The following is a 12,427-nucleotide window of genomic DNA, read 5'->3' on the forward strand; positions in this document are numbered from 1 at the left end:
CTATCAAACTCTTCATAACGTCCCTAGATATACAATTTCTACGACTAAAAACTGACCATTGTTGGCTGTATTTATCTTTTCAATGGGCTTGCATCAATAAAAAGTGGCCACTCATATTAAAATATTTAATTTTCCCACTTGTTTTCATTGTTGTAATGATCTTTTAACCCCGAGAAGGGTTTGAATAGCGAAGAATATATTTTCATTGGCTAATGTCAATCGGATTGCATGAGTATGAGATCAGGGGGAAGAGAAGCTTAGCGAACAGTGAGAGGGAGGAGGGGAAAAAAAGAGACCATGCTTGTGTCACTGAATGTGTCGTATGGGGAAGTGAGAGAAAAGAAAAATATTAAACTCATATGTCTAACTCATGTTGTTGTTATTGTTCGGAAGGGAGAAAGTACTAGATCTGTTGGTGAACGTACTAGAACATTAAAAATTTATAAAAAGTACTGAATCAAGTACGAAAGTACTAGTAGTAGTCACCCTGGCTGCGTGAGAGGGCACGTTCGCAACCGGATGTGACGTCAAGGAAGTGGAAGAAATGGAAGTTACGTATTCAACGTCAAGGTAACCCACAGTTTGGCTGGAGGAGAATGACTGCTCGCTAGTTGAATAATGGTGACCATTCAGTGTTCTTTTAACAATTCAGGAACTGTACGTATGTATACGCATAGAGGAACGATATAAATTGAACCATAACGCAAAAATAACCTTGAAATAAGCAGCGTCTTGGCTAATTGTTTCGTGCACGTGCCACTACACATAAAGTCTGCAATTCAAGCTCCCGTATCTTGCGTACTATTAAGGACGGTACATACATACATACATAACTCGTGGCAAAAACATGTTAAAGAGGAGAATCATGATGTCATTATATATTAACAGGATTGAAAAGTTTAAAATATTGAAGTTAAAACTTTGAAGGAAAACAATAGATTATCCAAGGAATTAAAATAAAAATAAAATAAATGAAAGTTAAAATACAAGTTAAATAAAACTATTAATATATTATTATAATAAAAAAAATCATATATATCGTTATAAATTCAGATCTAAATTTGTAATCCAGGTCACAGCTTCAGGAGTCGCTTGTAAAAAGTCATTCTGATAAGCACGAAAGGGGCATTCTTTTACAATATGTTGCATAGCCTGTCGTGGAGCAACACAGTCACCTATTGGAGATGACTGACTCTTTCATTTATAGAGAGTATCTCTACACAGGACATGGTTTGTCTGAATCCTATTTAGTATTGTCCAGGTTTTGCTAGGTAGATCCCATTCTGTAATGATTTGATCACCTTTGAAGATGTTATGCAAATATTCTTTCGTATTCTCCTTCCATATCCTCCCACTTTGATAAAGGATTAAAATTATTTAGAACTAGTTCTTCAGCTGCTCGTAGTGATGGATGGCGAGATTTCAATCTGTTGACGTTAAGAGTTGGGAGATCCTGATGAATAAGTAGGTTTGGATTACCAGCAATTTTTTGTTCTAATCATTTTGTACACCTGCCTTGTTTTATGATCTCCATAGTACTGTTCTATATTGTTGCATTGGGCTTCTAACCATTTCATCTTATCCATTCTGACTGCATTTTTCACCTCATTACACTTTCTTCTATACTGCTCTTCCATTTGTTTCGATGTACCCCTTCTTATCTTCAACATTGTCTTCTCTTGTACTAACTTCAGTGTTTCTTGTCTAATCCACTTCTTCTAAGGTACGGTCGCTGGAGGATAAATGCGGCCGACCACACCGTATCCGCTACACGCAGATAACAACGTCTTCATGGTCTATATATTAGATCTCGGTTTCCATACAGTGGAAAATTCAAATCAAACACGCATCCAAACAACGAACACAAATAGCACACAGCATCAAAGACAGATAACTTCAATTTACTGTAAAATGATGGCGCGCACATCGCGAAAAACAACAAATAACTCCCGAAAGCAACCGTCTGTCTGTTGCTCGCCAACCACGTGACGAAGGTGGTGAGTACGTACGATAACGCTGGTAACATAGCGCTTCGAGTCAGCGTTGTGATTGGCTGGCTATCACGTGAATAATTTTTCATTTAACTTTGAAGTGCTCCTTAACAAAAAATCAAATATCTAATTTATCAACTAAATTGCGTTTTTGTTTTAATGTACGTAATTTATTTCATTTACTATTATAATAATGAAATAATATGATCATAATTATTTATATTTGTCATTCATTGTATATTATTATGTGAGATAATTATTTACTATTACGAATAAATTACTTCTTGAATTCAGACCAAGTGCACAGAGTCGGGGTGAGTAGATGACCTTGCGAGAAAGACGAGAATGTGTGCGTTAGTTCAGCTAGTGTTTTTGCTACCAGCCCTAACTGCGATACGGATGTAGGAGTTATGAAATAGAAGTAAAATAACTAACTAATATGCAAAGTTCAGGCCAGAAAATATACCACTATTTTACTGCAGGCTAAATGGGAGTATAGAAAGAAACTGGCTGCACAGTGTAGTCTCTAGCAACTAAAAATAATTTAATCGTTGTATTATTATGCTCCAGCTCCACTTGAATGCAGCTGGTACTGTTTGTGTCAACAGCTACCATTCTTCAATTAATGAGTGCTCCTTTCACTAACATCGATCAACGGAGTATACATTCGTACCGCCAGGGCTGTTACGCAATCTGGTTAAGCATTCGCCAGTAGGGACATGGGGCGATATCAACACATGTGCTAAAAGAATTCAGTCGAACTGGCTAGTTCTTGGCATATTTCTATAATTTTAGTTTTAACTCTGGAAAGAATGTATGATGTGTCTAACTATCAACCTGTCTGGAGTGAGTGTGGCAATTTTGAAGATGTGGCTTCAAAGACAAGCTTTACTCCATAAGGAACAGCATGGGTTCAGTAAAGAGCAGTCATGTTGGAGAAATTTGCCCATATTTTATAACTGTACAACTGTGTTGTTGGGTAAAGTTAACTGTTAACTTAAATGGCGAGATGGACGTCAGTCCCTTGGACTTTTATCCCTTCATCGCTAGATTGTGATTATCGATATCAGAAAATTTTTTGAGCGCATGGCTCGCCCGAGTTAGGGCTGTGTAGAATCGTGTGAGGCGATGATCAGCGCGGCCTTCGGACGTTTGTGTCTCCATCTGTCGTTTTCATCATAATTTGATGCATCACGAATGAGTTGGTTGGGGTGGAGTGACGCTTGGGCGAAGTACTTGGTTGCAGTCTGGTTGAGATATGAAGGTATGTCTGGCATGTTTCCGTCTTGGTGGAGGAGAGCATTCCTAACAAACCACGGGGCGTCGAAGATCATTCGGAGGCATTTATTTTGCAGTACCTGTAATCTTTTGATGTTGCTGGGGGAGGTGTGGCTCCATGCCGGCGATCCGTACGTTAATATGGGTCTGATGATTGTCTTGTATATTGTTAGTTTGTTTTCTGTACTGACTTTGCTTCTTCGGTTGAGTAGCGGATAGAGTTGGGCTATTGCTGAGTTGGCTTTGTTGCAGGCATGTGAGATGTGGGAGTTGAATCTGAGTCGGTTATCCAGTTTGATACCCAGGTATTTGACTTCTTTTTGCCATGGGATATCAGTGTTAAACATCGTGACTGCTCCGTGGTGGGTTGCTTTCCTTCTTGTGAAAAGTATGGCAGTACTTTTGTCGGCGTTGACATCTATCCTCCATTTCTGAAACCATTCTTCAAGATTTGTTGCTGCGTCTTGTAGTCGTTGTGTGGCTAAGTGTGGCCTGAGTGATCTGGTCAGTATTGCCATGTCGTCTGCATAGAAGGCCGTGGTAGTTGATACTGTGTTTGGTAGGTCTGAGATGAAAATGTTGAAGAGTAGCGGCGATAGGAGGGAGCCTTGCGGGACACCTGCTGTGATGCTTCTCATGGAGGATCTGAGGCCACGTAGCTTAACTTGAAATTTTCGGTCTTTCAGATAGGATTCTATGATTTTTGCTAGATTTAATGGGTATTTTGCAGCTAATAGTTTGTGGATGAGGCCTTTGTGCCATACTTTGTCAAAGGCTTTCGCCACATCCAGGAAGATTGCACCTGTGTGTTGTTTCCAGTTGTATCCAGTAGTTATGAATTCTATAATTCTATGAACCTGTTGGGTTGTGCAGTGGCCTTTGCGAAATCCGAATTGTTCTTTTGGGATTAGGTCGATCTTGTCCGTTTCATTTTGTAGGCGGTTCAGAATAACCTTTTCCGCGATTTTTCCCAGATTTGATAGGAGGCTGATAGGTCTGTAGTTCTGGGGGAATTGAGGTGCTTTTCCGGGTTTGTGGATGAGGATTACATCTGCCTGTTTCCAGCGAGTGGGGAAGTAGTTGAGTCTGAGCATTGCGTTGATGATCGCCACTAGGTGCATAACTGTTTTATGGGGGAGTGCTTTTATGGTTTGGTTTGAAATCTCGTCAGGACCTGGGGCCTTTCTGTTGTTGAGGCTCTTGATGATTTGATGTACCTCTTTTGGTGTAGCATAGCTTGTATTGTCTTGGCTGCTGGTTTGATGGAGTGCACAGCGGACATGCCTGTGTATTTTTTCAATGAAGTGCAAGTCCGCATGCGCATAGTTTGGGCTGAATTGCAGTTCCAGGGCGTCCGCGAAGGCTTCTGTTTTCTCGTCGTCTCTGTAGGCCATTCCCCTTTCTCCCTGGATTGGCTGAATGTTGGGGCGGTCGCTGCGAAGGGCTTTCGTCATTTTCCACAATGAGTTGTCTTTGGTGTTTAAGGAGCTTAGCTTCTTCTCCCACAGCTGGTTTTTGTGATCTTTGATCGCGTATCGAACAAGGTTTGTTGCCCTGTTTAGCTCTTGTCTATCCTGGGGGGATAGTGTTGTATGGTACCGGCGTCTGATCCTGTTTTTGCTGCGGATGAGCTTTAGAATCTCTTCTGGAAGCAGGTTGGCTTGAGCTGGAGTGGTAATCGTGGAAGCTGCTGCTAGGCCAGCTTGGATTGTGCATTCCAGTTTTCTGATCGTTGTATCTATTTCTTTAGGTGAGGAGATTGTTGGAACGGGTCCTGTGAGGTTGCAGAGGATAGCGGTCAGCTTTTTGAAATTTGTGCAGGACTGCCTGGGGATGATTTCTGTTTCCCCGCCTAGGCTTAGTAGTACCGGATTGTGGTCGGAGCTTAGATCATTGACTACCTGTAACTGGAATTGGTGCGAGGTGTTCCTAAAAATGGCTATATCCAGCACATCAGGTCTTCCCAACGGTCCGTAGTGTGTTGGTTCGGCGGGACCTGCTATGATGATGTTTCTTTTCATAGCGAACGTGTGTAGGCTTTTCCCATTGTTGTTGGAGTTCCTACTGTTCCATGCAGGATGTTTGGCATTTAGGTCTCCCGCTACAATTGTTGCTTCATTTGTGTCTAGGAGCTGGGAGAGATCCGAGGCTAGTAGTGGTTTGCCTGGAGGATTGTAGACTGAATATAGCTTTAGGTTACCTGCATTGTTGGTGTTTATCTCAATTCCAGTTTCTTCCAGGTGTGTAGTCGTTGTCTTCTTGATCTCATTGTATCTGATGTCTTTTTTGACAAAGATAGCCGTTCCACCTCCTCTGGCATTGAGTCTGTCATTCCTTAGTAGTGTGTGGTTCCTTAGTTTGGGGTTGTCACAGGGCCGAAGGTGCGTCTCGTTGATTAAGAGGATGTCTATTCTATGTCTTGCTGTAAATTCTTGTAGTTCCAGGAGTTTGTTGTTTAGGCCGTTGGCATTCCAAAATGCGATCTGTATGAAGTTGTTCGAACCAGGTGTATTATTCATTGCTTATCATTGTGAAGATGACTTGAGTGTTTTTTAAGAACTTGTTCGTATCACTCTGATTGGGGTTGGTCTTGCTAAAAGCCGTTAGCATCTCCCCTAGGGTGGCAGCAAGGATAGCAGCTGTGTTCTGACTGTTGGGCATAGATTCTGCTGATTTAGCCTTTGAGGTGACTGCTGCAGCATATGAGCTGTGTGATGTTCGGTGATTGATATCTTCTTCAAGGGGTGTTGCAGGTTTTTGAGCTGGTGGAGTGCCTGATTTTCTGTTGCTTGCCAGGTTATCTGGGTGGAGAGTGCAGCCTCTATAGTTGGCTGGGTGTGGGCCACCGCAGTTTGCACATGTGGCTGGAGTTGTGCGTGGTTTGGAGCATGTGTGAGTAGGGTGACTGTCCCCGCATTTCACACATTTGTACTCCGCTCTGCACAGTTTCTGTGCATGCCCATATCTCTGGCAGCGATGGCATTGTCCTGCTGTTGCTTTCTTTCTGAGTGGTTCTGTTTTAATCCTGAGATTGCAAACTGTTTTGAGATCGTAAATCCTTCTTTGTTCCTTATTAATTTCCACGAGAACCAGCGGCATGGGACGTTTGTCTGCCCGGTACATTCTTGATATTTTTATGGGCTCCAGTCCTTGAGATCTAAGGTCGATGGCTATTTCTTCGGACGTGATTTCTTCTACCAGTCCTCTAATGACAACTTTTAGGTTCTTTTCGCTTTTCAGTTCGAAAGTATGGTATGGGGTCTTTAGCTCGTCCATCAACTTTGTTAGCCGACGGTAGTCTGATGTCCCTTCGGGCTGGATACGGACTCCTTCGTCGGAGTTTTTGGCTGTTATGAATTTAATCTCGGAGTTTCCCATGGCCTCCGAAATTCTCGACCATTGTTTTTTGTCTCGTAAGATTACCGGTGGGACTCGTTCTTTGATCTGTGCCACTGTGTCCATTGGCTGGTGTTCCAGTTCTTCGGGTGGTGTCTCTTTTCGTCGCTTTTTTCTGCTCTCTGTTTGGTAGTCGTCTGGTTCTTCTGGAGTCTGAGTATCTGTGGCTGAGCTGTTGTCTCTTGTTTCATCCTGAGATGTGGTGGGGAGAGGTTCTGAAGGTTGATAGTCCTCAGATTCCACTTCTGCGATTTGATGGATCTCTACTTTACCTGGCCATTTTGTATGTAGGAGGTTTCCTACATGTCGGAAAATTGCAAGTAGCTGCTTAAAGTCTAGTTCATCATAAGGAGTGCTCATGATGATTAAGACTAGTCTTTTACCTTTACCTTACCTTACCTAAAATTTCTGATCACCTGTCTCAATCTTTATCTTTACCTTACCTTACCTTACCTTACCTTATTCACACTCACTTTTCTCAAATCCTAGCGGCCTCCTTTTCAGATCATCCACACTCTCTCCCAAATCTGTTGGGTAAAGGAAATGGAGACACACAAAAGTACTGTTGGGATTGCTGAGGAACATTTGATTGGATACCACATGAAAAGCTGTTTTCTGAACTGGGGAACATGTGACTAGAACATGCGCTATTGGCTTGGATAAGTGGGTGGCTGGCTGGTTGATATCACAAAGCAATATAATCGGGGCTGGAGCGAATCTGTCTGATTTAAGGTTTCCAGTGATGTGCCTCTGGCAGCAGTCTTCTCACCACTATTCTTTGCATCACCCTTTCCAATAAATGATATTGGAAATGATGATGCAAGGATATTCAGGGAAATATGATATGATACTGATGTACAACATTAATAGGGCGATTTGTATTGGCTGTTCGTGTGGGGACAAACGATAATGGCTATCATGTGAGTAGATGTGAAGTTGTGCACTTTGGGATGATTAGATATCCAGTGGAATAATACATTGGTGTGATTGTGCTTGGAGTAATTAACGAGGCTGGCTTGTGATGTTGGAATTATGATGGAGAAGAATTTGAAGTTCAACAATTACATATCAAAATCGCAATGATATTTTCTGAGCGACAGAGTGTTATCAAATATGAATTGGTAAAATTTTGGGGTCTATGGAGGGTATGGACAGGACAAGGGTCATCCATGGATATGAAGTTTTTGTTCAGCTATGATGAATGGGATAAGACAGGAGCTAGTTTTTTCGCTGATCTCAAAAAGCACTGAGTGAATGGAATATTTGGTATGTTGAAGCACAATCACATGTAGTGTGAGTATCTTTAAGAGAAGTTATGATGGGTGATATCTGGCTTCCCTGTAGGTCGGATAATAATGATACTAATAACAACTGGGAGAGATATGACAGAGATGTATCATTTCTCTTGAAGGCAAAAGATAAAAGAGACCTTTCGATCTCAGAAGCGTGTGTTCCTCCACAGTGAAACTTTGAAACAGTGGCAAAAGTTTTGGTAGTGGAATTTTAGGAAATTCCAATTACACGTTTGTGCTCTGGACAGATGAATGATACTTTTTTGTGCTTCTCTTAGAAGAGAGGGAAGGTGTGTGTGTGTGGGGGGGTTACATCTCCTACACTGTTGCTAAGTATAAAATCATCCCTTGGCGCATGAATGATGGAATGTGTTATATCAGAGGAACTTTGTTTCAGGAGGCAAGAAATCCAGGTCTGGGAGTGTTAATAGACGTTCACGGATGCATTCTGATGGATATTCAGAAAACACAGGCCATTACTGTCCATTTATTTACCTAAAGAACTGGCATATGTAAATTCTCTTGCAAGTGACAACACCACAGTCACAGTCACCTGCAATTGCTGAAACTCATTTCGCATCACAAGCAAAAAACAACTGAACACCTCCTCTCCGACTTTGAAACGTGTTTGATAAATGGATCAAGTAAGAGCAGTCCAGCAACAGATCTGTGTGGTGTAATCCCCATTTATCTCCCCATACACACATGCATGCGCGCGTGCGCGCACACACACACACACACACACACACACACACACACACCTTTAGTGTATATGTTTGAATTCTCTCCTCTCTTGTTTGCCTGCCTCAGACCATTTTTCACGTATTTCCACGGATGACCCTTACTCTGTTGAATACTGAGCATGATACCTGTCACCCTACCCAGAGGCATGAGAAATATCAGGTGCAGGCAAGGAAGATTAGAGGAAGAACTGTGCATGTAAACAGGTATCATGCTCAGTATTCAACAGAGTAAGATTTAATCAATCTCGAGCCTTCTTCCTAAAGGGATCCTTAACTTTGACAATATTAAGACATTATATTTTGCCTGGATACAGACTGTTATACATTACGATATATTAAGCTGGGGAGGAACATATCACACCACGCTGCCACCATTACTCTCTTTATAAAATAAATAAATTCCATTTTAACCAACTTTAAATATAGACACACTACAGAATATGCTAAATATTCCCTAATAAATATCCTTCCACTTAGACAACTATATATTTACAGGATGCTACTTTTCCTAAAGACTGATAACCAGTATGTAAGTATTAGCAAATATACTTAATTACTTCTGCAGAAAGGTGGGCTTAAAATATTTTATAACTAAAACCCAAAAAGAAATAATACGCAATCATGAACACATAGAGATATCTGATCAGTCAGTACCTGAATTTTTATAATTATTATTATTATTATTATGTGTTACCTCCAGGGAGTCCAAAGACTCATCGAGGAAGAGTGTGCCAACAGCATCGAATGATTGATCCCCTTCCAACTACTAACCGCGCTCAAACTTCATTAAGTTTTTGCGAGCGATTAATAGCAGAGGCTCTACCAATCGACCAACTTTGCTGGCTTCTATTGAATATTGAAAAAGTTAGAGTAATTGCATAAAAAGTAATTAACCAATTTAGACCAAGATAAATTAACGTATAAAATATTCAAGTACTTCTCTATATATATTTTCAATATTTTTCTGTGCTATTATGCTCTGAGTAATTGTGACACTTCTTGTAATCCAGATGAGCTCATGCCCTTGGGTTATACATCAGATGCCATTGTTTTGCAATTTTATCATTAAAAAAAATAAATAAATAAAATAAGTGACATTTATTCGTAACTTTCCTCACTTTGTGAGCTCTGTTAATAGAAATTTGTACTCTTCTGCTATGTATTCATAACTCTGGAAACTGTGACTTTTTCGCATACGTTTCCAGCGGTAAGTATATAACTTTCAAATTAGCTTTTATATGATATTATATAATAAAGAGTATTATGATCCATTATGCAGTAATCTATTATAATATACAACTAACTAAATATACTTTTTTTTGTTTAGACCCTGAATTACTCCACAAATTCATAATCAGACCCCATTTTAATGAATATAGAGTTGTGTTTTGCATCAAGCTGTATGGTATCCAACCATACAGCTTGGTGCAAAATTTAAAATAATGTAGAAGTAGAATATGAAGATTTGCTTACAAATGCAGCTTCCTTCCTTGGAATGTATTGGCATTTTTATTTTGTTTGTGTTCGCTACGTCTACTTTTTACCCCAAATTTACGTAAAATCCTGTTGTTAGTAAAAAAAAAAAAAAAAAAAAAAAGAGGGTGAAATGTGCCTGATGGTCTTATACAACTCTTAATACTTGAATATGGTACAACAATAATAGTAAATTTACTCATTTAAGATATTTCTTATGAAATAATAATAAAATAGCTACTCATAATAAAAGCACTAGAGTACCTCTGTAGTTCAGTTGGTATATACAATGCCCTATGGTCGGAAAGACCTGGGTTTGATTCCTCCTTTATCTGGTCTCTTTTGATCAAACGTCAGTTAGCCGATTTAATAAGGAGGTATGAGGCTGGCTAACCGAGAAACCTGTGTTTTTCATCCCAAACAGGAAACGTGGCCCTGTGAACACGCACACATTCCTAAAAATTGTTCACCACCACCCTCAACACCAGACTCTGTGGCAAGTCAGTTAGTTATGACTATGCAATCCCACAATTGCATAATCATAGCAGACCCTGTACTAAGCTGGATAAAAGCACCCTAAAGAAGAAAAAGAAAAGCACTGTGTAAATGAATAAAACATCCATTCCCAATCAGTTAATGCTTGCCAAATCCTTCCTAAATCTGTTTGTGGTTTCTGTTACCAGACTTTTCGGAAGTTGGTTCAAGTAGTTGCTGCTCCTTTCACTGAATTAATAGTTCACGAAAAGCCAAACTTATACCAACCCTTCATATGTTTAAAAGTATCACGAGAAAATAGTTCCGTATATTCTTACAGCTTAAATTGTCATCATCACCATAACACTAATTACTGGTATATACCATATTGGTCTGTTCCGGTCTCATTATCCATCCAATATCCTTTTTTTGATGTCTACCCTGTCTTCTCTTTCCAATTGGCTTATATTTTAGTTTAAGTTGTTCTTTCTCTTAATGTCATTAGATAGTAGAAGACTGGAGACGTCAATGAAATCCACCTCGTATTCATCTTATCTATGAATCAATTTCTTCCTTCTTCAGTGGCCAGTTTTTTTTTTTTTTTTTTTCACATATCCAGCTGGTCACTCTCCTGTGAATCTTCTCTCACATATCACAATTCTTTCTAGGAGGAGGTATTGAACAGAAACTTCAATATTAAAAATAAACTGTAGTGAGATTTTTTAATTTCATCTTTGTGTTTACTGTGAATGCTCATGTAAATTAATAAAATTAAAAGAAATCATTTCCATAATAGGGACTATTAGATGTGTATTATTAGATATATTTGAAAAGAAAAGATCAACCAATGGAAACCTTTTTTAATACTACGGGATTTTAATAGCGAAAACAATACTTTCAGATCAAACTAGATGGAGTTTTATGCATTGTAACAGTTTCATGAAAGGCTTCATCGGTTACTTAAGTATAAAGAGCTAATAAGCTTCATTTCGGCAATGAAAACATTACTTAAATTAAGGGGATATTAAATCCCACATAGTTTTAAAACCGAATAAGAAACTCAAAGATTAGAATCAGAGTTTCTTGCCGAATATAGTAAACTATAAAGTATCGGCGACACTAGCGTTAGCCAATGCAAGTGATCCTAGTACGTAGTACAATACTGGGCAGCTCGTTGCAAAGGTGGGGAAGTTCAGATCGCTATTCTTAGGTATTTTCCATAATGTAAAAACACATTTCCTAGGAAATGTATGCTGTTATTAAATTATGGAGGGAGGTCACTACCCAGACCGGTTTCAGCCGGGGTGAAAGTGAGGGGAATCCCATCATTGGCCTACGAAAAATGGCGGGGTCAGAGTGCCCCTAGTAGGAAAGAAAAAGAAGGGAGGGGAAGTGACAGTGAGGTTGAGGTGGGGAAATGAGGGGGGATGGGAAAGGGGAAAAGGAGAGGAAAGGGAATAGGATGGGAAGGGTGGGGGGGGGAGTAGGAAAAAGGAAGTGTAGGCCTCAGCTCATGTCTCACATCTATCTAGCTCCTCACTATTAGATGATACTGTTTCACCCCAGCTGTCCCGGCTCTCAAGATTGAAAGGACCACGGAGGTAGTCGGTGCCCAGGTGACCTGCCCCTTCAGGGCAGCCCGCATCGAGTAGGCCTGCGCTGCCTGGGTTTTTCCTCCGAACTACCTCCGTGGGAGACCAGGGAATAGAACAGACCTCAGGGGGGACGCAGAGACCAAGGAAATGACTGAGACTGGAGCTGCTGCTGCAGATGGAGATCT

This window comes from Typopeltis vanoorti, chromosome 24, assembly GCF_054136105.1.
Source record: "Typopeltis vanoorti isolate ZY-2024b chromosome 24, IOZ_Tvanoo_1.0, whole genome shotgun sequence".
Taxonomy (NCBI): domain Eukaryota; kingdom Metazoa; phylum Arthropoda; class Arachnida; order Uropygi; family Thelyphonidae; genus Typopeltis; species Typopeltis vanoorti.